Source organism: Calonectris borealis, chromosome 1, assembly GCF_964195595.1.
Source record: "Calonectris borealis chromosome 1, bCalBor7.hap1.2, whole genome shotgun sequence".
Classification (NCBI taxonomy): domain Eukaryota; kingdom Metazoa; phylum Chordata; class Aves; order Procellariiformes; family Procellariidae; genus Calonectris; species Calonectris borealis.
Window position 1 is genome coordinate 147,132,637 of NC_134312.1, and position 25,945 is coordinate 147,158,581.

At 42.1% G+C, this 25,945-nt stretch overlaps 1 protein-coding gene and 1 long non-coding RNA gene across 2 annotated transcripts in view; both read right to left on the reverse strand.

The window, feature by feature from the left end:
• Nucleotides 1-25,945, reverse strand: part of INPP4A (inositol polyphosphate-4-phosphatase type I A) — a 290,343-nt gene that overhangs the window by 13,660 nt on the left and 250,738 nt on the right. The gene's annotated exons all lie outside the window — the stretch shown is intronic.
• LOC142074346 (uncharacterized) lies at nucleotides 19,256-24,680 on the reverse strand. Its single transcript, XR_012670588.1, has 2 exons — nucleotides 22,245-24,680; nucleotides 19,256-20,260 (listed from the first exon to the last, which is right to left on the reverse strand). It is a non-coding gene; the product is annotated as an uncharacterized LOC142074346 (long non-coding RNA).

Sequence of the window (25,945 nt, forward strand, 5' to 3'; positions counted from 1 at the left end):
TGTTTCCCTTCACCCTCGCTGCCAGCTTCATCCGGCGGAGCAGGAGCCGGGATGTCTGCTCACGGCTGTCTCGCTGCACGGATGGCAGGAGGTGCTGATACCGAGCTGAAACTAATTCGCACCCTGCTTTTGGAAACCAGATGCGTGGATGTAATTATGCTAATCAGTGGAGTTATGCCCCTCCCACTTTTCCCATCTCTTCCAGCTGCAGTACTTTTATTGTAATTGAAGTAGCATTATGTCGCATTAATTTTAATTTTCCATAATACCCCCACAGTTGGTGTGTGTCTTTGTAACTCAGGGCCCATTTTACAGATGACTCACGTAATAGTCAAAGTTATTAATTTATTACAAGACTGCCTGCAATCCCAATTTTTACAGTGTTCCTACATTGCTCACAGACTTAAAATCTGGAGCCATTCGTATTACTCATTAGTCGAGCAAAATAATTGGAAGAGTTAGTGTAACTATTGTTTTACAGGGCCCCGGGCCATGGCATTGCATGCTGGAAAGTCAGTGGAGCCTCTTGTCCCATCTGGGTGGCTCAGAGCTTCCCAGCCAGCCTTCGTCCGGGCCGGGAAGCACCTTTGTTCATGAGCAGTCCCACAGACGGCCATGGAGCGACTCTGAGGTACAACTCCCTGCCACATGAGTCAGGACACCAGAATGTGCCCCTTAGGTGGTAATTAAAGTCCACTTCACGCACAGGAATATACTTCCAATTAACATAGTAGCCCTGGAATGCGTTGTGGGATGTGGAGAAGAGCAGAAGCTGTTGCAGAAAAAAAGTAATTGGAGCATTTAAATGACAGGGCCCTCGTGATTAGTCTATGTCGTCGTATGAATTATCCCACAATAACCCGGCTCCAGGTTCCAAAACAGATGCTCATGTGAAGGTTCTTCCAGGACTTCCAAGAGCTGGGCTTCGCAGCAGCCCAAAAATCTGGGGAAATCAGGCTTTTTCGGTTTCCTCGCTCTTGAGTTTGCTGTGTCACAGCATGGTCAAGAGCCAGAGCTATTGGCTGTTCAAAGACCGTGAGGAAGAATTTGTAAAGGACAAACAAATATGCCATTCAGAATGGTGTCCTGGAAAAAAATCAAAAAATCTCCTTCCATGGGAAATCTCAAAGTTTATTTTATTGTTTTGGAATGACTTTTTATTTTAGAATTTCACTTGGAATAGAGATTCAAAGAGTCTGCCAATTCAAGTCTCAGTTGTGATTCAGCTGTTACTCATCCGTAAAATTAATAACTTTATGTCCTGTTTCTTAATTCATAGAAGTTTATTATCAATTTATCATTATCCTTCCTCATCCTTCCTCAAATACTATCCAAAGCACTATTCAGGAGAGAAATAAGGAGAAGGAGAGAATATATCTGAAAGACTGTGCTGAAGCCCAGTTTATTTTTCTACAGAGAGCTAGTATATTTTGCTTTTTATTCTGCTTTGCTTAAGGAAATACTGAAACTAGCCCTTCCACCATTTTGCACCTAAAAGCTGTGAATCCTGTACCAAAGATCCACTTCAGCAAGAAAACCTGTGCCATCAAGTGGTCCCCAGTGTGCCCAGGAAATTTGCAAGCAATAATCACATCAGACTCCATTTCCCGCAGCTACCTACGTCGGCTTCAAATGCGCTTAAATTCTGTCTGTCTTGCAGTGGTCGTGCAATGAATATTTATATAAAGCTGTGATTGCACACTGTGTCCACAGTTTGTGGTCTGTGCCAGCAAAATAAAGGGTCTTAACACCAAAGAAGGTTTTGAGTTTTGAGTTTAGCCATAAAATTGAGGACAAAAAGCAGTTTAAGATGTAGCCATCTAGCAAAAGGGTGTTGGCACTTACAGTTCATATTCTTTTTGCTAAATCATTTACAAGTATTTAAACAAGCACATGGTGACAGGTACACAACAACTTTTTTGTACCTTTGTGTTTCTGATATTGTCATCATGTGACAACAGTAAACATAGAAAATGCTGTTGCCTGCAACAGCAAACATGGAGCTCTTTGAGTAACGCGCTACAGAAAGCCCTGCTCTCCCTCTTTTGACTTCCTCGTAAAGAGTCCTCCCAGAAACTCCATCAGCTTTCCCCTTTCAGGTCTTCCCAGCGCAGACTCAAAGAAACAGAACAAATCTCACTGCTGTAACAGTCCCCATACCACTTTTGGACACAAGGTATAAACATGCAGCACCAGAATCTTGCCAAAAAGTATCTGGTTTTGAAAAACATTATCAGCATCCTGGAAACCAGAATCCAGGACGACCCAGTCTTCAGCCTTGGTTAAACAAGTTGAACTGAGGGATCACGACTGATGGGCTGAATGAGAACAGCCCAGGAGCCCAGAGCAAGATAGAAGCATGTTTTGCCCCCTCTGCAGCCCACATACTTGGATGGATCTGCATGTGTAGCAAGTAAAATAGGATTATTTTGCACTGCTCCAACAGAGTCTTCTCTTTCGGTTATTTTGATAGTACATTTGCTTTGTTTTACCTTGTCCTGTGGTTTCCATAGCTCTGAAGAAATTAATACTTGGAATACAGAACTATATCATCGGAGTTTTCTGGGAAAGGAAGAGATTGAGGCAGCTGGCAGAGGAGGGCTAATGTTTTTGACAGACAGAAAAATGCAGAAGTCAGCACAGCTTATTAGCATCTTCAGGTACTATTCTGATTCAGGAAAGGGCACACTTCATTTCTTCCTCCCTGTTGTTGCTTGTTATTCAGTAAAACATTCTTGTAATAACAAAAAAGGTCCTCAGCATGTGCTTCACTAAGTGTATACATGAATCCCTTCAGCATATATGTAAAAACTTTCCAAATAGAGATGGACTTTTCTTAAACAGATCTGTGAGAGGAAAAGTCACTGTACTTCTGTACATTAAATTTAGTTAGTCTGAAAAAACAGCCTGGAGTGACGATAAGGATTTCCCTGTCTCCAAAAGGAACTCAGATTTCTCCACTGCATTTTTCACACCCTGTTCCTTTTGGAGTCAAATCCCTGCCTAGGTCCTGCAAAAAGGATCCAAACTTTTGCTGAAAGAAAGTGTGTTATTTTTCTGGTTGAAGATTAACTCAGTCATAAGCTCTTTCTTCCCTGAGAGAAATAGCTTTCAGATTTTTGAAAACATGCAAAATAAAGCTCAGCAGCTATTCTTCTGTATGAACACCTGCTTTACTTTTCCTGAAGCTAAAGATTATTTTGCTCTGCAAGAAGTATTCTTTGTTGTGACAGACATATATATATAGAGCATTTAAATAATTTTGATTTGATTTGATCACTCAAATCAAAATTTGAGTAATTTTTAATCTTTTTCATATGTTTTCCTTTCTCACAGATATGTTTGGTAAATATATAAACATGCTGTAGTTTAAAATAGAAAAGCAGGCTATGGCTTCATACTTCTGCATATATAAAAATAACATTATATGCATGGCCTGGTGTGTAGCTTGGCTGGTGCTAACGTTCAGAAAAAAACAGTGCACAGGCAAACACGTGATGTACATGCAGGTGCAATTCAGACATTATCTTTCAGCTCATTGTTTTTGACACCACATAGGAAGGAAAAGAAAGAGCATGAGGACATTTCTATGCAGATCACCCAACCCCTCTGTGTTTCTCAGTCCCTCTCACTAACACAGAATGAAACACACTTACATTCATCTCAGTCTGATGTCAGATTTACTATCCAGTTAATATTTGTAAAGCGCAGTAAAATGGAATATGCTAGACTAGAGAACTGTAGAATATTCTTATTTATTCTTTGCCACATCTGTGGCAGCCTTTTTGAAAACTATTCATCGAATTATGCATTTATAATTAAATGGTTATTAATTACAATGGTATAGACCTGCATGTTCTCTTTTGTTATATTTTTGTAGAAAAGTGAAAAAACCATGCCTTATTTTTTACTATTTCCCTTTCCATTAGTGTTAATGGTTTTCTTATGCTATTGCTTTCTCTCATCTCCATATACTCAGTAAAACTAACATAAAAATGCACAGCTCTGGGAATTAATACTGATAACTAAGCCCCCATAAAAACACTTCTCAGGCAAAACTTGAAAGAGCGCAGTAATAGGTTCATTTAGCAAATACCTGAGGAACTTCCCAGACATTATTAAGATGTTGTTATGTTTTTAAGCTAGCTAAAATTCACTTGTGTGCTCTTCGCTGCTGTCCCTTTTGATTTTTTTTTTAAATGATGCATGCTCAATCTATCAGACCTATAGAAGTGATAAAAGAAAGCTGTAGAAGAGGTTAACATCTGAGAATGAAGAACCTAACTATTGCAAACACACAATGCGTATTATCTATTCCTGAAAACCTGCCTAGCTGATCAGTCTGCTGAAAAACATGTGAAAATATAAATGGGAGTGACCACCAGCATCCCCATGACACGGAATAACAGCTATAAGATATGTAAGAGCCTGCTCTGACTAAGGCATTGCATTTGGAAGATGATTCCTGGTTTAATTTTGAGAGGGGAAGCTGGGTCCACAGCCCATTTCATTATACTGTTATGAGCAGTTCACCCCTCTTTATTCTTTACGCAGGGTTTATCCTCTACCACCATCAGTTTCACGAATGGAGGGCTGTAGGAACTGCATTCATTTCTGAGACTCGCTACTGAGGGCAGGCAAAAACGAGGGCTGATAGAAACGGCTGGAGAAAATGGCCAAGATGTATCAATTTAATAGATTTTATATAACAAATATCTTGGCACTTAAGAGCTCCGGCTCCTGGCAATTAGTGAATGTGCGAGGTGATTATAGCTCTGTTATGGCAGAGGTCTTCCCCTCTCAGTACTCCCAGGTTACCATTCAGTGCTTTCACACACCTGCAGCGCTGCGCAAATTACCATCCTTTGCTAGGAAATCCCTTTCATTTGCATCGAATTAGGTCATTGCCCAGTGCCTTTCCCACAAGCGCCGGAAAATGCATAGATGGTTAGAAAAAGAGAGAAAGGACGCTTTCCATTTCCCAAAGAAGCAGAGGCGGGCAAGTAAAACATCTGAGAAATGACACTAAGCGTAAAACAATCCTGCTTTTCTACTTTTAACATGTTTTCTTATACCCACTGATCTCCGCTGCTGCGCAAAAAATAATCCCATTCAATATAAGTATAACCACAGAACCAATCGAAGGCAACAAAATATATACAGCTGCATATTAAAAATGACAGGCAGACCAAATTAAGCCTTAATTAAAGCACAGCGTAGCCTCACAAAGGTGGCTTTGTACATTAATACAGACGGGAAAGTAGCTATGGCTGCAACTGCTCGCATCCCTCTGCCGCCGGCTTGCGCCGGGCACCTCCGCCACCTGCCGAAGCCCTGGGTATAGGAGTCCCAAATAACACTTAGCTCCTAATCTTGCCAAAGTGCTTTACAAACATGAAGCTAATCTCACGGCGGCGTGGGGAGGTAGGTGTTATCTCCTTCTGCCCAAAGTCAAATGACTTGTGTAGCCACACATGGAGTCACCAGGGCAGGGCCAGAGACAGAATACAGAAATAGCTGATTTTTTTGCCTTATCCTAATTGCTTTCTATTGAAACCATCCCTAACTGCAGACCCCATTTCTTTCCTCAAAAACTGAACGGAGAAATTCACCCTGAATGCTGTGAATGCCAGACAGCGCCTTAAACGCAGGCCCTTCAATCCAACACTGAGGAATATCTAGCATTTAAGGAGTATTTTACTGCTAGTCAGGGCTTGTTGCCTACTGTAGTTTCAGCCATCTCAGATTGTAAAAGTGGATTCATGTGACTATCCGAAACTGGCAGTGGCACAAGCTAGTTTTACAAATCAGAAAAACCTATTTTCCAGCCATTTTTGCCAAGCAGCGAAGAAAGTCCACCAGCAGCAAAATGGCTGTTTATGTAACCAGCCTCAGTTAGCTGGGGCTGGGTGTACATATTATTATTTTTAAATGTTTAATTAACGTTTGTAAGAACCTCCCACAGGTTCTTAATGCTCTACGTTGCACTTGAGTTGCCCTTCGTAGATGAGACTCTAAGAGAACAAGCCCCGTACCTGTTTTGGAGAGGGGGAGACTGTCAAAGGTAAAAAAACCTCTATCACAGTCTCTTATGCTTTTAATGTAGCTCCTGTTTTACAAGTGCCTCCCTCAAGCTGTTAAACAGCAGCTGTTTTCTTACAGGCACCACAGCAGAAGAGGGACTTGAAAACGCATTACAGGAAAATGAGGTGACCTCGGGGGGGCTTCTTCCATGCAGAAGAGGATGCCACGGAGGAACGTGTTATGGAGGGAGAGGAGAGAATAAGGTATCCTCACAGATATCACAGATAAAAGGGCTGCAAGAAATGTAACCTACTGACATTAAATCTTAATCTTCCTGACAGGTGTTTGCCTAGTAAGACACGAAGATTTGTTGATTTTCAGTTCAGTTTAGAGTTGGTGAGATCTTCTTAACACAAGCTGTAGGACCTGCTTGAATTAATGCGTTCCCCAGCCCAGTAGCTGTAGCTGAAGCAGAAAATATCTCTTGGAAAAGTCTCTCACTTGGATTTTGAAGTTACTTGTGAAGGAGAAGCAATTTTTGGCAAATTGTCCAGGGGTTATTTTCCTTCCCAGTTAAGACAGTTTAAAAGATCTATTGGAACGACTCTGGGAAGCTTGTGTCGTCCTTTAAACTTGTTTTTCACACTGCGTCCTCCTTCTTGCTTATTACTCTAATGGCATTTCCATAAACAATGCATTTCTCTCTGCATATTCTCAGCCTGTAAAGACCTGTGCTGCGCGAACTACGTAACTGTCATAAATGACAGGACTGCAGCTGAAGACAGCAGCGATAACATCAGGCTCTGCATAGAGAGTCCTATTTTTAAATTGTTGCTTTGTTGAGAGGGGAGGGGGTTTCCTGTAAGTATGATGAAGTGGTAGTTGGCTGCATGCTACAAATAATTTCTCATGCAAATTTTACCCAAGGTTGTGCTTAAGGTTCTCTTACAGCCTTGAATGGAGAAAATAAAGTCATCCATATGGGGACAATAGTTCATTTAAAAAAAAAAAAAGTAATATGTCATCTTCATGACAGAAAGGATAAAATAACTTTCTCCAGAGAAACAGGCATATGAAAATAATGTACCAACTGCAATTTGTGCAACACAGTTCTAATCCATCTAATCCAGAATCTCCAGGATCTGTGGGAGCCTCCCCATAGTCATCAGTGTGCATTGGGCCAGGCTCAGGGGTTTCTGAGCAGCAGCTACTGAGAACCTCAACTCTAATCCTGCTCCCCTACCACAGGAGAGCAAAATCTCTGTAGTTTACTATAGTGCAGCAGTGAGATGTTCTTGTCTTCAAAGTCCTGCAATAAGCTTCCCAAGACCTTATTATGCCACTCAAGAAACGGTAGGAAACAACACTCTCAAATAATTTCATCATTGAATCTTTCTGATAAATGCAACGAGGATTCAGTCATTCATTATTTACTCCAAAAGTGGATTAAAATGTGCCCACCACTGAAATCAAAACAAAGCTTTTAAGATAATCTCAGTAATAAACAGTCCAGTCATTTCTTTCAGGTCTGAAAATATATGTGCTGCAGTTAAAAAAATCATTATAAAAGTTAATTAGCTCCGTACAGTTAATTGATGTGTACTGTAGCGTCCTTAGAACTTAAATTCTGTAATTTTAAGTCATAAATTAAATAAAATTAAGAAACACATTTTAATTTTAATCCCATTAAATATGCGCTGTATTTTAAGCATGAGGGAGCCTGAAATTCGCAATAGACATTTAATGAATAATCATATCTGGAAGATATAATTTGTCATAGCCACAGAAAGAGCTTGGTAAAAACCAAGCCTGACAAGTTAATTAAATAAGTCTGAATATACTGGATGGTAAGAATATTTGCCAGCATTTACGTATTGGTTTTTTGCTTTAAAATTTATTCTGGCATATAGAAAAAATAAAGACAAATACGAAAATCTACAGCATATGGAATTACAAATCTTGACAAAAAATGTATTTAAATATTTAATGCCTACTGGATGCAATTCTTCATGCTTTTTGTACAAAATTTCCTTCTCAGAAAACTCAGCCAATATTTAAAAGCGTACTTTCATAAATAGCTTGGCCTTACAACCCTTTAACCTGATGAGTCATTCCAGATCATGCTAAAGCTTACTCATGAGGAAGAATGTAATTTTTGGATCCTTAGCTTCTGACCTCACAAAGTATGATGCAAACTTTACTACCACGAGTGAGAAAACTTAAGTGCAGTATCAAGGTGCTGGAATCTCTTGCTGGAAGAGACGGAGCTCTTGCGCTCCTTCACAGGGAGCTCGCGCTCCCCGCTGACTACCACCTCCATCCACATGAAAAGCTGCTCAAGTGGGTCAAATGCTTGCAAGACCCAGCCGTAAGTGCGCTGTCTCCTAAAGGACCTAGTCTGGCAGCGTGCTGAGTCTTCTCCAATCTGGTTATGCGCCCCCAAACTCCCACTAAGTTTTTTTTTAGAGGGCTGGCATTGACAGTGACTGCCTTCCAAAACCCGAAATCCTTGCCTTCACAAAGATCATGAGATGTTTACGTCTCTCTCTCTCCCCCCCCTCCCTCCATACTGGTAGAGAGATACACATGGATGCACCCATCCATACCATATATACATATACCTATGGGTGTATGGGTGTATGCATGTGTATGTACATACACATTAAAGGTGGATTTGTTTGCTTTCTCTTTTTTCAGGATTCAGGAAGCCTGCGGTTTCAAATACTTCCATGATGGCTGCCAACAGTCCTTTGACTGGAGAGGAAGGACAAGAGGGAAGAATCTCATAAAATCCCATGGCTCAGGAAGCTGGGATTCAAGATAAAACCTTGTCACTCACAAAGAACCTGTGAACATTGGCAGCAACTGAACCAAGCTCAGAGCACAAGTTTCCCATTTTGAACTTTTGTTATTTTGAGGTACATTTTTGTTACTACAGAAGAAATGTTAATGAGAAACTTGGTTTTTCTGTGACATTAAGAAACTGTCATAATTTAAGTATTATTGAACTTTCAGAGTGATAATTGACTACCAGCTATTTCACTGAAAATTGTATTTTGGTGCAATTGCAGGTAAAGGTTTGACCCCTGGCTGGTGGTTTGTTGCCGTACAGCAAAAGGTATGTTTTGTAGGAGTTGTTCCAAGTCAATGGAACCCTCACTACAAGAAAGACATGGAGGTGTTGGAGCGTGTCCAGAGAAGGACAATGAAGCTGGTGAAGGGCCTGGAGCCCAAGTCTTATGAGGAGCGGCTGAGGGAACTGGGGTTGTTTAGCCTGGAGAAGAGGAGGCTGAGGGGAGACCTCATCACGCTCTACAACTACCTGAAAGGAGGTTGTAGCGAGTGGGTGTTGGTCTCTTCTCCCAAGTAACAAGCGATAGGACGAGAGGAAATGGCCTCAAGTTGCGCCAAGGGAGGTTTAGACTGGACATTAGGAGAAATTTCTTTACTGAAAGAGTGGTCAGGCCTTGGACCAGGCTGCCCAGGGAAGTGGTTGAGTCACCACCCCTGGAAGTATTTAAAAGACGTGTAGATGAGGCCCTTAGGGACATGGTGTAGTGGGTATGGTGGTGTTGGGTTGACGGTTGGAGTCGATGATCTTAGAGGTCTTTTCCAACCTTAATGATTCTATGATTCTATGATCTCCTGACACCAGAAAAGCCGCGTCTCCAGTAGAACCACATGGCCATAAAACCTCCCTGCAGCTGTTGCCTTTGCAGTGGACCCTGTCCAGATCCTCCCAGCCAGCACGGAGAACGTAACAGAAGATATATTGCAGCCTGGGACGCTCTATTCTAGAGATAATTTTTCTGCTGGGATCAAAGCTGATGGTGAACTCCAATTCCTTTTCGTGCTCTTTCCTTGTAATAGCTCCCTGACGGCAGGCAGATAAGGGGTCTTCCTGCTGTTTCAGAGGAGACACTACAATGCTGGGGAGAGGAGTGGTACTTTCTCCACTCACACATACGCTCCCAAGGCAGAGCATTTACCCCAGCTTTTCCGCCACGTAACAACTAGGGGCTGTGTTAGTAAATAAAGCAAGTGCCGAGCCTGGAATGGGAGGTTAATCATCCTGCTGGAAAGTCAGCAGTTTTAGTCATGGTATAAAATCTCCCGTGACGGCATTCCTTTCTGAAACCTGATCCCGGAGAGAACAGCTTACAGAGCTGAAGAGATGCCAGGCAATGATCTTCAGCCCTGGCCTTCCTGAAATGTATTCCTCCCCAGCATCTGTAAGCTGTCAAGTCACCCGTGTAGCCCTCACGTATGTGTAATACATCCTTGAGCCATGACTTTTCTCCTGTGTTTCAAAGCCATGTTTTCATGTGGCTCTGAGTGCTTTAACTGTGCGCAACATTGGGATACAGGTCCAAACAAAATAATTTTATATCAGCTTCCCTGTTTTTAGAGGATAGCTTATCTCCTGCTTGGCTGAGTGAACGGAAACATTTGGGAATTGCCCCCACAAACTTCTTGTAAGCTGGAAGTCTGAATGCTACAGCTAAATCTGGGCAATCACATGATTATGAGCGTAATCAGGACCATAAATCTAAAGGATGTCTTCAGCAGTTTCCGGAAAGTTTGGATCTGTCACAGAATTGCAAAATTTTTAAAAACTGAGTACTCTTTCTGTTCAAACCTGTTATTACATACAGTAAATTTGTTTCTAGCTAAATAAATCTACAAACCTTTAATGATTTGGGGGCTTTTCTTCCAGATTTTGGAACCAGGGGCGGGGGAAGGAGGGAGAGAGAGGACTTCTTGGAAACTTAGGCATTTAGACTTTTACTAGCATTAATCTGATTCCCAAATAAGTGGTAGCCTAAATCATAAATCAACTAAAGTAAATGAAGTAATTTTCATGAGATTCCGGTGCTGAAATGTTCAGTCTGTTTAGAGTTTGGGATGGATGTACCATGTTTAGGACTTTTAGCCAACCTCTGGAATTAATGTGCACTTTTTCCATTTGAGCTGTTATGCCACAAATTCAATCTCACCGTTGCAATCACAAGTTGCACAGAGAGCAAAGCAGTGCTCAGAAACACAAGGCAGCTCTTCTGCATGGGATCTGGCTGGCTGCATATAGGAAAGGCATGACTGCTTCCAGGTAGGTGCCTTATTTCCTGGATAAAGTTGGATGAAAATGCAATTACTTTTGTGACTTTATCAAATGTTTCAAAACCATCTCTTAGGGTAGTACTGCTTATAATAGCATCCTGAAATGCCAGCTGAAGGCATTGCTACTAGCAAGGAATATCTGTAGCTCATGGTTCCTTCTTTTACAACCTGGTTACCAAACCCAATACTGAACCTGCTGTGGTTTCCCACAGTTGTTGATCCTAGGATCTAGACGTAAGGTATACCTTTAATTACTGATATAATTATTTCCACCAATGTATGGGTTATGTTGTAGAATCCCATAAACTACATAATTGCCTACAGGTAGCATTCATGTCATTATCCATGTATCATACACACAAAACCACATGCTCTTTACTGAAGAAGTCTTTACTGTCATTTCTGTACACTTCTCTACAGAAATTTTCCTGGAAATACCCTTCAAGATTTAAAGAGGTACAACTTCTATTTGCTGGCTTTCTTGACTTCAGATGGAACCAGCATGGACTGCCTCACCTAAGAGCAAAGCCCAGCCCTTACAACCAGCATACTTCCTGCTCCACATTAATTCTCTTGTCTCCATCAGGCATTAGAGGTCGCTTGTCAGAGGTAGGATCATTCTGGGTTGCAATGATAGTTCAGGGAATTTTCAGCACACAATGATATTCGATTTTTTTTTCCCGCTAAAACAGACAGTGAGAGGTCACCTTACATTCAAGGTTGCCCTACACTTTGGTAAATACGGCGCTCTGTCTGCAGAAAAATCAGCTAGTTAAAACTGCAGGCAGTTTTCTACTGAAGAGCATATTTTCAGTTTGATCAGCATGATGGCCTCCCAGGACAGATAACATATACTACTTGGTATTTACATTAGGATCTTCCCTTCCTCCTTCTGAGATTACTGAAAACTTGACATGTCTACAACATTCTCCGTAGTATTTGAAAATTGTTTACAGATGACAGGAAGGGATCTGGTGGCCTCTCGTATTTGTCTTGAGTCTTTTCCAATTAAAGAATTCAGGCAGCATGAAAACTTCAGCTGTATCTGCTTAGTCAAAAGAAGCCCATGACCAAAAGCTGTTCAGCAGTCAAGCACAAAAAGTGGTGGGACAATGGAGATTCGGAAAATCATCAGAGGAAGATGAGCAGAAAGCACAACTTTGTTTTCCAGTTTATACCTAGGAAAAGTTTGATGCTGTGGTTGGTGACGTATCTCAGAAATGCTCATTGACCCAGGTGTTAGCAGAGACTGCTCGGCAGAACAGCCAGAAAACGTCGATCTCCCTGTTGTAGCTGGTATCCTTTCCTCCACTACAAATAGTTGCATTTAAGTGATTTCTTTTAGCATTTTTGAAATATAGGTGGTTTTGTTCTTCATTCCTGGCTTCATAGGAATGGAACACATTGAAGAACTGAAACACACATATATCAATTCTTCAGCAACATGAAACATTTAGCTGCTTATTGGTTTTATATAGTACTCTTTGCAGAAGTGTCTAGTAGCTGGAAGAATGTGTAAGAGGGACAGTCTATGATTGATCTCTTGATCACCTTAGAAAATAAGTGCTTTTATAGTTGGGTCTTTGTTTTCCTCATATAACATCCTAAGTTCCTCTTTTGTCAGAGACTTTTACTGATAAGAAAAAGTTTACTAGGTATGCTAGGTAAGCGGAAGGCACTGGGATTACCAGGTATGATGGCATCAGGGCTGAAGGCTGCCAAAGGACCATCTTCCTCTCTGAAAGGAAGGTACTGGAGTCACGCAGCAGGGATGGGAGGCGCAGCATCGCAGTCCCAGAGGAACGGCAGATAGATGGCTGGGCAGATCTCAGGTATCTTTGGCAACACGAGATCAATAACTCTCATGCTCAGAATGATGCAAAAAAATTACGAAAACCGGCCTTCCTTCAGCAAGAAGGAGAGGCACAGATAGAGGCATCTCAGCCACATGTCCAATATTTCTATTCATGAGCCCAGAAGGCCCTGCTTGCTAAGCAATTTCCCCTTCAGGGAAAGAAAAAAGGCAGAGCTTTATGCATAGAGCCTATTAGACCACACTCACTGTTTAGAGCTATCTGATACCCTGGGAGAAGGGAAAGAATTCAAATATCTGAAACCATTAGAGTGAGGACTGTACAAGAGAACAACTAAGTTATCAGGTGATGGCACGTGCTGTAATTGCTAGATCATATGGAAATAACATTCAGCAGCTGTTATTTTACCAGCATTATTAACTCTAGTTCCCCCGCAGACATAAATGAATAAAAAAGCTGTCTGCTGCCTACAAATCTGAGATCACAAGCCACGGGCCTCAGAAAGGACTTTTGCCCTAAATGTCTGCATTTTATTACAGTGGTAGATATACACCATAAATAAAATGAACTAAAATATTCATTTGCTTGGTAACTAAAACAAATTCCCCTACCCATCAATATGCTCCTCAAGTATGAATAAACGTGGACTGATGTCAAGTGAGTCACAGAAATAATAAAATAATACTGTTTATCTTTACACATCAGCTGTTGTGCTATATGAAACTCATTCTACATTACAGAGCTTATAAAGTTAAATGAGATTGTACTGCCACAGTAAAAATTATTCTAGGCTTTTCTTTTCCATGAAGAAGTAAAAAAAGAGAACAAAAAACCATTACATACGATTCTAATGTTAATCCTCATAAGAACATCTATTTTACTTGAGACAAAGTCTTAAACAAATGTTTTACTGCAAAGGTATTGGTAACTCACCTGGATCAGTGCCTTAGATTACCCTACTAATCTTTGACCACACAGCAACCATAAACAAAATTGGCAGAGATATGAGTCAATATTCTTTCACTTTGACAACAAGGACAAGACAGTTTGGCAAACTGCCTCAGTTGCTGTTTGTTTACCAAGAAAAGTATATTAGCAGCAAGCCTGCTCACTTAAAAGCAGGACTTTGCAGGTCTAGGTCCCAGTTCAAGGGCCAGATTCAGGCTCAGAAGAGTCTTGTGAGTCTTTCGTTGTTGCCGTGACTTGACTTAAGCCTTTCTCTGCACAAAACCTGTGTGTGGTTTAACTCAACCATTACCTTTCTGGCAGCTCAGTTGCCTCCAGGTTGCAGCCCCCAGTCCCCGCTCTCTCCTAGATTGGTGAGGGAATAAGTAGTTTAAAATGATTAGGCCAGACAGCACTGCCTCCTGTTGTGGTTTAACCCCAGCCGGCAACTAAGCCCCACTCAGCCGCTCACTCACTCCCCCCCCCCCCCCAGTGGGATGGGGGAGAGAATCGGAAGGGTAAAAGTGAGAAAACTCGTGGGTTGAGATACAGACAGTTTAATAGGTAAAGCAAAAGCCAGGCACACAAGCAAAGCAAAACAAGGAATCCATTCCCTACTTCCCCTGGGCAGGCAGGTGTTCAGCCATCTCCAGGAAAACAGGGCTCCATCATGTGTAACAGTTACTTGGGAAGACAAACGCCATCACTCCGAACGTTCCCCCTTCCTTCTTCTTCCCCCAGCGTTATATGCTGAGCATGATGTCATATGGTATGGAATACCCCATTGGCCAGTTGGGGTCAGCTGTCCTGGCTATGCTCCCTCCCAGCTTCTTGTGCACCTGGCAGAGCATGGGAAGCTGAGAAGTCCTTGGCTATCATAAGCACTACTTAGCAACAACTAAAACATCAGTGTGTTACCAACATTCTTCTCATACTAAATCCAAAACACAGCACTATACCAGCTACTAGGAAGAAAATTAACTCTATCCCAGCGAAAACCAGGACACCTCCAAAAGATGGTATTTTACTAATAACATGCAGCTATGCAGCTTTATACTGTAATCGCTGACTCTGAGCCAGCAGCAGTACAGGAAGGCAATGCTGCTCTGCGTGCTGGGCACATTACTGCCTTTCCCTGGTAGCCTTTGCATACTTTGCACCCACAGCAGTGGGCTCAAAACAGAAAAAGCATTTCTTCTAAGAAGAGATTTGTTGGCCTTGAGTAGGAGGGCTTTCCAGTCACTGCCTTAATACTCTCTGAGGGTAAAGGGAAAGCAGGACAGCATCTTGACAGTGCTTCTGGATGGCAAGGCCAAAGCCTTTTGCCACAATTTTTAATATGTAGGTTTGCATCCTGCAAAGCAGAGTCTTATAAAACTTTTCTTGAAGTGCAGGAAGAAAAAAAGCAGAAACATGGCTCCTTGGAAATGCCAAATAAACTGCAAACCAAAAAGCAGCAATAGGGCAACCTCCACAGAGGCAGTTATTTGCATTGAGGAAGCTTTTGCTGGGGGTTTCCCTCTATTTCTGGTCAGAAGATGGTTTAAGTGAGGCAGAACTTCATGTATTGAATTCATAATGAGTAATATAGGGAGACTGTGTGCCCAGGGGGAGGCCATCAGAAACTCTTGTATTAACATTTACTTTGAAAAGAGTTTGCACAAAAGCAACTCATAATTTGTTAGCTGAGGAAGATAAAGTCACTGATAATGCCATGGACAGGCTACTGACCCAGCTATAAACACTGAGAGAGAAATTTAGGGTGTTTTTTTTAAAGGTGTCAGCTGTGAATTCCCAGCCTCAGGGTGAATCATTTAGACCAGATGCAGCATTTCAAGGAATCATTTCTAGTGAAGTGACTAAAGAGTTGGAGGAGGCACAAGTACAATGCATTCAGAGGCATCCCATGGGTCAGATGAAAGAAGCTGTTTCCTAAGGGGGCCCCGGGCCAGATGGTATTTGCAGATGAGGTAGAGACAAAGGCCAAAGGAGGTGGAGTTGCCCAAACGGAGGGAAGCCTCATCCAGGAAAGCAGGAGCTGCAGAGATGTCAGCACACAACGACCAGAGCAACACATGTGAAGAGCTGTCCAGGCATCTGCTGCTCTCTGCAGAAATCAACAGCTGAAAAGGGTTGTGATTTGGTGAAAATATGATCCACAAAAAATACTTTGGAGCTGAAGGGGAAGAAAATGTGTCAGAATAACACTGGGAGCTTCTAATGACTGGCTGATGCAGACACCAAAAGAAATTCATCTCCCATCAAATTTGGTGTGTGTGAAAACTCAGTGGGTTATGTTGTGTGATCAGTATTTCTATTGCTATTGTACTGAAAGTCGCCTTCATCTAGGGACCCTGAAGGGATTCTGGGCTACTGAAGCGAGTAAATGTGCTCTGGAGCAGAACTGAACCCCACCACAGAAAGCTGGCAGGAAGAGACATGGCTCCAGGGAGTTTTCCAGGCTTCAGGTGCTTCTAGAATGAGTATGGAGTGACAAAGATTAATTGCTCCCGTGATAGCTCTAAACTAGGTCATTGTGCAATAGTACACGTAAGTGAACCTGTTGGAGTATTTGAAACTACAGCTGTGCTGTCAGGTTTTCTCCTTGTCAGGATGCTGCCTCACATGGCATCACAAGTTGAGCTCTAAGTAAGAACAAAAAATGTGATTGACGTTACCAGACCCTAAGGACAATAGCCAAAAGTTTCACAGCATGTCATGGCAAAGAAGTGTGAAACATCCTGCTTTGTCTAGAAATTAGGGAAACATGCACAGAAGACAAAGAATAGAAGCTAATGCTCTCATACAATCCATTTTCCTTTAATTTGCAAGGATTTGAGCAATGCAACTGGGTGTAGTATCAGGTGACATACCACAATATGCCCTTGCATCTTTTTTTTTTCTTGTCACAGTGGATAACTGTGAGGGATTACATTGGGTGGCGGAAAATGGCCTGACCACATCTACATCATCTTGAACTTCCCATACTGAGACTATTAAAGAAAAAAAAAACCCCCAACGACTTCCCCAATAACTGAGTCAAAGCTTTGGAATAACTACAAGAAATGCAATTCAAAATAGTGGCACACTTTCCTGCAGTCGAGAGCAGAATGTCTTATTGGTTTTGACTGGGAGTCTGGGTCATCCAATTACATTGACACTGACAAATTAAGACAGAGCACAAACCACTGCAAGTTCTGCAGAGTACCTTTCATATTCATGCATACACCAGAGATATTTCAGAGGATGATAAATTATCTAACTCAAGATATGAAAACTGAAGACACCCAAGAAAACCATCAGGAGGAAGATTCAGCCCAGCCCAAAAGATCTTAAGCTTTTTTAGATTAGTTAAGAAGGTTTAACTTGCTGGAGATGTCATTAGCCTCTGCACTGAAGCCTTCACGAGATAGATTGCATGCAATGGATGGGCCTCGTCGGCAGAACAAACATTTTTGTCTCACCGATAATCTAGAATGAAGAATGTGGGGTATCCCCCAGACTTGAGCAGGCAGTCTCTCGCTGGAGCCTGCAAGGACTGGTGGGCTTCCTGCAACCACGGAGATCACAGCAGTGATCAAACTGCTAATGCTTTCAAATTCTTGCTAAACAAAATAGGGAAAAGTTGCGGAGAGCGCTTGGTGGTGATGCTGTATGGTTGTCTTAGTGCGAAATTGCTGTGTTTGTATTATATTACACTTTTTGTGTTTGATGGGTGAGGAGAGGCAAATGGAAGTTGGGCCAGAGCTTTTACTCAGAGTCCTCCTCTAAGTCTGAGATTTCTATGTGTGAATGATAAAACAGCCTGGTAGAAGACAGCTTTACATAGATAAAACTATGCCTATCATAAAGTCTTCAATGCTAAAAGTATTCCTAAGATATTCGCTTTATTCCACATCTGATCCCAGCTGACTGAGAAGAGCAACAACAGGAGTTTCACAGTACCCCACCCGGACTCTCTTCAAGAAGATCAGTCCTGTAAACTATAGGATCCGTGTGTGCAGAGATTATACTTTATGATCGTATAACTACACAGATTTCTTAAAAAAAAAAAAGTTCAGATACAACAAATCGACACTGTTGTATAAATAAAAACCAGTCACCTGAAATAAGGCCTTATCCATCACCACTTGTTCAGCAGGGGAAGGCAGCACATCTGGTCTCCAGGCCTGTAGCTGCCTGGCTGAGCAGGGCTTGGGAGCACTGAGGAGCTACCGCTGCCTAGGAGGAAGGGAGTGCCTGGCATTAGTCACTATAAACCGGGTCTGAGTCAGTTCATGGAGTCCTGATTCAGCAAGTTAAACATTGGTGTGAAACAGGAGATGGGTCCTCGGCACTCTGCACTGAAGCGGAAAACTGCTGGGAAACCCAAGGGGACGCCAGCCACATGGCTCTGGAGACCCAGCGGGACCTGGGGCTGGGACGGGCCACCCTGGTCTCCATGGGCTTGGACCCAGGCGTGGGACATTGGTGTGCTGGAGGGAGGATATCCTATCTCTGGGGAGGGCAGTGACCACAAGAGGTGTATGAAGTGGCCCTGGGAGCCCATGGCGATGTTCAGAGTTTGCTTTTTCCCATCTATTTCTGCTCATCCTGAGCAGATGATGTGAAGGCTTACACTTAGGCCTCCTGCACCCGAGAATGACTGCCCACAATTACGCAAAGCAAATGTGCACTTGGGGAATGCCACATCAGCAGTCCTCCTAGGGTGCACGGAGGATTAGTGCCAGCAGCGTATGATGTTTACATAAGAGGATTTGATCTGTGCTTCCTAGTGTGATTCACAGGGCTCTGCCCTGCTGGAGTAGCTAAAAGTTAATTCCTGTGCTTCTGTACCTGGTCCCAGTACTCGGCTTTCTACGGCAACTGCATTGGTAACAGTAATATTGCAGCAGGCGTTATGGTCCAATTTTAACACAGATATTTTTAATTGGCATTTTTGTTTTTCTACATATTTTTTCTAACCATATTTTTTGAGCTTTCAAACTTAATTTTCAACTGCAAATCCTGCTTGCTTTATTTAGATGAAAACCAGAACACTAACATTTAGAAATACAAAGTTGCCAGCACTGTTTAAACACCCTCCTTTAAATACGTAGGTTTGCAAAAATGAAACTGGTGCCCCTGTATTTTGAAGAGCTAAAAATGGCACTGGTTTCAAAGATATGAAGCATGAAAAGAAATGAAATGTTAAACTACAAATAACTCTGTTTTCACTTGTGCTCCAGAAACTTGCACAGAAAACTCCAGAAACAGCTTTCTATATAGGTAGCCACTAGGGTACCAACTTACTTATCAACGACCAAATGTAGTAACAAGTATGAGAATTTCATAGAATGTCACTGTAGCGCTAGGTTTTTTTGTTGCTTTTTTTTTAATTAGGGACAGTTTCAAAAATATGCTTTCTCATCTCTTTTCTTATAAATTTATAGGTTTTCTATTCAAAGCCTTGGTGTTCCCTCTTCCTGCCTTTCAGTCAGCGTACCCATTTTGTATCGCAGTTTTCTGACTTTAAACAGATCACAAGACTTACGAACCACACAGAGAATCTAACAAAGCTTCACTTACCAATATTTTTAAGTGTTTTGCCTTCCCCATATTTTAGGAGGGACATGCAGGTTAACCAGAAGAGATAGTAAATAACCATGTTTCGAGCAGGATTGGGAGTTTAATACCTGCAAGTTCAGGACATGACCAGCCCTCATTGGGCTCGACTCTTGATTATGATACTGAATGATCTTTGCTCTCTATCTGGCATGACTGCTGCTATGCAACATTTTCATGCAGCTTTATTCTTAAAATGCAGGTTATCACAGCAAGTATGTACTTTGGCAGTTAATTTATCTTGGTTTGTTCTTCTTCTTGCAGATTTATTTGTTGTTTCATTTTTAAGTGTGGTGTGGCTTTCTGGATACTTCCAACACCAGCAGATGTTGCAACATTTTCATGCAGCTTTATTGTTAAAATGCAGGTTATCGCGGCAAGTATGTACTTTGGCAGCTAATTTATCTTGGTTTGTTCTTCTTCTTGGAGATTTATTTGTTTGTTTCATTTTTAAGTGTGGTGTGGCTTTCTGGATACTTCCAACACCAGCAGATGTTGCTTAAGGGAGAAGCTGGACTCCCCAGATCCATCTGTCGTCGTTGTTTGCCCAAATGGTTCTCTGGGGATGTTTCTGTTACTACTGTTTCCATGAAAGCAGGCTGATGGCTGGCTGCACAATCGCCAGCCAGGAAGTCCCCTTGGCTGCTTTTTGTCTAGTCCCTTTCTTCTGACACGTCCAGCTTTGGTGGCCTACAAGGAGGCAGGCCTCCTTCTGGAAGAGTGTTGAGTTCACTTGAGACAGTCACGCAATCGCGCTGTGTCAAAGTACAATGAGAAACAGACAAATGCTGGCAAGAGAAAATCCTGTATAAGCTATGATTAAGACATTAACAGAACCATTTTTTATTACTCAATTTTCTATCACAGCAACCAAGATCAGAGGTTTTGTCTTTTATCCCCCTATGAAAACCATATCTGGATCAAGTTGAGTCATAGTCAGTTTACAGATTTTCTGCGGGACTCCCTCCTACGTGTGTTTTTCAAGAACTTGCAAATGTACTTTATTCAGCTCAATCCTCTATGACCATCTCCTCCCCATTCACCACCTAAATCGTTTCTGCACAAGTAAGTCTGGATTTTGTTGCTTACTGTTTGTTTTGGAGCCACAAGAAAACCATTTGTCTTTGAAAAGCTTAATTTCATTTCAAAGTAATTTTAAATATGTCAATTTAGAGCTGCTCTGGTTTTAATTTTTTTTCTTTGGTTTCAATATATTGTCATTTCTACATTTTACTTGAACAATCCAAAGGGATTATATACTATGAAATACGAAGTTATATATTAAGAGTGCTGTTGCCACAAGAACAGTTTGCTTCCACTGTGCAATGACTGCCAATTCATGCTGTATCCTTGTATGACTGCTGCAGAAGCCATTGTGAGAGCTGACTACTGCAACTAACCAAAAGTGTCCGTGCAGAGTGGTGCATGCTGTTGCTTGTGGTCTGAGCTAGCTGGACGTAAGCCAGACTGGACTGGATATCAGGTAGCTGCATTAACCAAAAGCTCAGAGCTGTGTTGATAAGTCCTGCAGAGGCAGCGATTATGGTAAACACGAGCACAGTGTCACACCGCTGTTGTTTCAGTTTTCATATCAGAGCTGGCCTGCATCCTGGTAGCTCAAAGCGTAAGAGTAGGCAAGCAACTCTCTACACCCATCCATGTAGGCATAACCCCTGAGGTATCTATAAGGTCTTTTAATGAGGGCATCAGTTCCCAAATGCTCTGTCTTCTCCGTGTTCTCAATTCTCCCCCCTGTTCTTTCTGTTAGATGAAATTCCACCTTCGACCTGATGCGTGCCCAGACGTCTATACCTCAGGCAAGGCTGACAGCTCTTGCGTTGCTGAGGGGAGAGCAGCACCTGGATGAAGAGCAGCTCGTTCTTATCAAAAACAAAATTCTTCAAGAAAATCGACCACTTATTCAGGAGCCTCAGCTCAGGCTTCCTTGGCCCTCCAACCTACAGCAGCTCCTCATCCAAGGCAGCGCTTCATATTTTGAATCTTTTTGTACTCTCGTGTATAACAAAAGACTGGGATGTCTCACACTCAGCCATGTCTCTGCTTATGCAGACTGGGATTTGATAGACACTAGATACAATTTTGCAGGACAGTAAGACATGCTAGCCCACTTAGAATGAACTGGCATTGGGAACTGCAGCCAATTCCTGAAGCACCGGCTGTATCCCACTTACGGGACTGCTCAGCCCCACGCTGTTACTGAAGCCTCTTGCAGGAGCTGTGTTACTCCTGTCCTGCTCAGCTGGTGCCATTTCTCTTTTTTTCTGCCCTGACAGATCTGGTATCTCCTCTGAAGGGTGAAAGGGAGGAGACAACACTCATGAGCTCCGTACCTCAGCTCTGCAGATCCACTCTTCCTCCCAGAGCCTACAGCACAAAAAGGACAGCACAGCATATTTTAAAAGAAAGTGGGGAGGTCACAAATAAATGTGGAAGCTGAGGGAATAGAGCCTTGAATGATCATACTAGTACAGCCTTGGGGGCTAACCCTCACCCATAAATACCTCTGTATTGCTTCTTGGGAGCCTTTATTTCCCAGTGTGAGAGATGAGATAGTAAGCACATGGAGACATGTTATAGTGATGTCAATCAGTCCACAGCAATAAAATACCAGAGAAGATCTTTCCACAGCTACAAAGATGTATCATGAGAGTCTACCCTAGCTTTTGGTCTCATCTTTTTTTTTCTATTTTAACATGCAGAACCGAAAGAGCTGCTTACCCACAGCAGCAAAGGGGAAGTCGGACAACAGTGAAGAGCCATCATTTATACAATCCAAGCCCGAAACAGAAATGAAAGAGATAACAGAAGACCAAAAAAGAAGAAGTGCACACCCGAGAGCCTGAACCCAGAATGCCAGTACTAATGATAACATAGGCTACCTGAAAGGACAGGAAAATCCAGACATCCTCCTACTCAGTCTTCATATCATGTAGCATATGACTCAGTTAAGATGGAGAAAATATCTAGAACTGTCTGAAGGGCAAAGAAGCTAATCATCAAACTATTCAAGCTCCTCCTCAGAAGAGAGATTTTAAAAAGATGGAGAAGACACACCACAAACACATAAAGCAGGAAGAAGTGGATGGAGCTGCTTTCAAATTTTAAGGCATTTAATTAAATTCTACAATCAGAATTTCATCCTCCCCATTCTGCATGTTGATCTCCGTGCGCAGATGACTTCAGTCTTCGACTTCAGTCTCCTCCTTTGAGGATCAGGGGCCCAGGCAGCAACCGGATTCCACAGCCCCTGATGTGTGCCCTCTTTGCATGCTTCATCTATTGCTCTGTTCAGTTCATGAATTGAAATCAACAGCACCTCACAAAAATGCCCTCCTACACCATAGGGATATCTGGGTTCCACGTGCAGTGGCAGGTAATCTGGGACTAAACAAACTCTGGCCAGAATTTCAGGTGTCTGTGGCTGGGCTTCTGAATCTGCATGGAGACAACTGGATAAATGGTCAAGCGTGCCGATCATTTTCAAATAGCCATGAAAATCACTCACACTTCACCAGTCTGAATATTAACCAACATCTTTTCACCCAGGCACGGATACCCTTTGGCACTGGCACATCATTGCAATGTTGTTGAATGTGCTCATCAGAAAAGATACACATAGCTGAGTATATCACCATTTTGGTAGAATCCCATTTAACTGAAAGAACAGGTTTACAATGAAGTTTCAACACTCAGAAAAGCTTTAGGAACTTAAGAATGTAGTCTGTGTATCTTTGGGCTGAACAGGGTATTTGGTTGGTCAGCACTCTGTTTGGGCCCATTCATTTTCTGCTTCTTCCTCTTTTCTCTTTCTAATGCATCAGTAGATTGCTTCTGCAGTCAAGGGTGTTTTTGCACTAGATGCCTCCTCTTCCAGCAGAAAAATCAATGTACAGAATTTACAACACAATTAGCAGCCATCTAGCATGATTCTGTATCATAGTGTGGTACCATGTCAGCAGTCTTCGTTTTCTACCAGACTGGCATTGAGAGGAGTCCTCTGTTATAAAGTTCCGGTGTTGCTGAATCAGTGTGGAGTACGGGGGGGAAATAAATATCACACACCTTGTCGTCACACCAAAATACCTATCAGCTACACCAGAAATTTTGCCAGGTTGCCAAACATCGAGGAGGCAATACTACTGTGACCGTGCTGGCAGCAAAAGGGGGTTGTATTGCTGAACCCTTGGGGAATGAATCTGGAAAGTCTGGAGCATACTAGCAAGGCACCTAACAAACACACTGTCAAATGGGAACGGTTCCCTTCACTGACAGGACTCTTATGCACAGAGGTAACCTGGTGTTGAAGTCTTCTGCTACGTTGGACTTTGTGGTGGGTTTGAGCCCTTCGTGCTGTATCTCCCAAGTTTGCTATGTCCCAGTGCATAGCACCGCAGGGGATAGGGCGTGAGGACACTGATAATGCATTAGGTCAAGTAACAGTGGTCTGTCACTCAGACGGAAAGCTCGTGTCACTATACTACAGCCGCACAACACCCATTTCTAGCCAGCCTCCTCTGGGCACCTTCACCTTTTATATATCAAACCTATATGCCAGACACAACTAATTAGGTCATCCCAGATCAGACCAGCCAAGTCTGTCTGGTGCCGGGATCACAGTAGGAGAGAGGGGCTATGATATGGCAATGGAAATGGACTGATGTAGCAGTAGGGAAATGTGAAGCGGTCGTCAAATAAATGAGGCTAATGATTATTGCATGCAACTTTCCAGGTATGTATCCACAGCAACAGCTCACATCGTAGTTCACAGTAGTGATACTACAGCTAGCACTATTGCCAGCAAAATACTGCATCATTTCTTTTATTAGAGGAAACCGGTAAACCAAAATCACACAGACTGTCATAGTTTTTATCCTGGCAAAGCTGAAAACAGGCTCTCATTGGGCAAGTGTGTATCATAAATGACGAGCCTGATCAGAAGGTGATCATCCCTTTCTCTGAGAAAGTAACTTCTGGATCATTACATTCAGTTCATAAAATGTAAAATTCTTAAAGAAATTAAAGATATTTTCTCTCAATGGGTTAACAAAAACTATATGACATATCTTGGATTTTAATTTAGGTGTATGACCATACGAATGATTAAGTGAACTGAAAATAGAAGTAAAACAAATAATAAAAAAGCAAATTTACCACTGTTTATCTAAAAAATAAAGTCATTAAGTAAAAAGTAACAAGGGTTCACTGAAAATAAATCTTGTAGACAATCTTGAATATTAAAACCCCAATATATCATATCTACTCTGTTTTCTTCATGCAGAAGTTTCGCAATGCCATAAATAAAATGTTGGAAACAAAGCCCTCCAGTGACTTGAAGCTGGCATGGAAAATGAAGCGGGGGGGGGAGCCCTGAGCCACTTGTTCTCGCTGCAGGGTTGCCTTCAGCACACAGGTCCAGCCGAGTACCAGAGCTGCAAAGTATCGGCAAGTAAAAGAGACGCCACAGATCCACAGGGTGGTAAACCCAGTTTTAGGGTGCTCAAAAAGGTAGCCAAGTGATGCAAAGCACTGAAGTGATGCAAACTCATTTTGGCAGCTCAAGCTTATTGAAACATTTCTGAAAGGACAACTTTTCCCTAGCAGACTCAATGCTGGTATGTGCATTGTTTCTGTGCAATCCATCATAATGTCGAGGCAAATGAGGCAATTTAAGGAACAGCAGGAAGAATTATCTGGAAGAGCAGTTCTATAAAGAAAGGTAAAAAGAGCTTAATACATCTAGTTTTGTTAAAGCAGAGGTAGATGGAGGCATGTCCCCCGCCAGCAAATGCTTAAGTAATGCAAACCTTAAGGATGGCAAGGAAATACTTGGGCTTATACATATGGGAACAAGTAGGAGTAAATGAAAAGCGGGTGGGGAAAGACTGAATATCAGAAAATCTTGTTGGCAGTGAAGAGCAGAGCTTGTGCAAATTTTTCAGAGGAAGTGGTGGGAATTCTTTTAGTTAAGTTATTTAAAAAAGAATTTGAAAAATACTGATAAACGAGCTACCAGGAGTAAGTCTGTACTAGCAGGAAAGTTGATTGGATGATTGAACAGCCTCCTCTCTCCTGATTTCTTTCTTTGCTTGGTTTATTTTCAACCAGTTGACCATGTAAAACATTTGATAAAAGCAAAGAGAAAGTAACCTGGGGCACAGCAATATCAATGCCAATTTAAGAGACTCTATTTCCCACTGTGAGTTCCTGTCCTCCCAGCAGAACATTAGAAAGGGACCCCACGAACATTGCTCATTTATTAAAGTGCAACATCACCTGGATTTGATAAGTGTCCCACAGAAGAGGTAACCCCCTGCAGGAGAGGCAAGGTGGCTCAAACATTTGATTATGGCTTTTGGAGTCTGACAGATAACCTCTAATGACTACCAGCAGTTGGAGAGATTACGGCTTCTAACCAACCA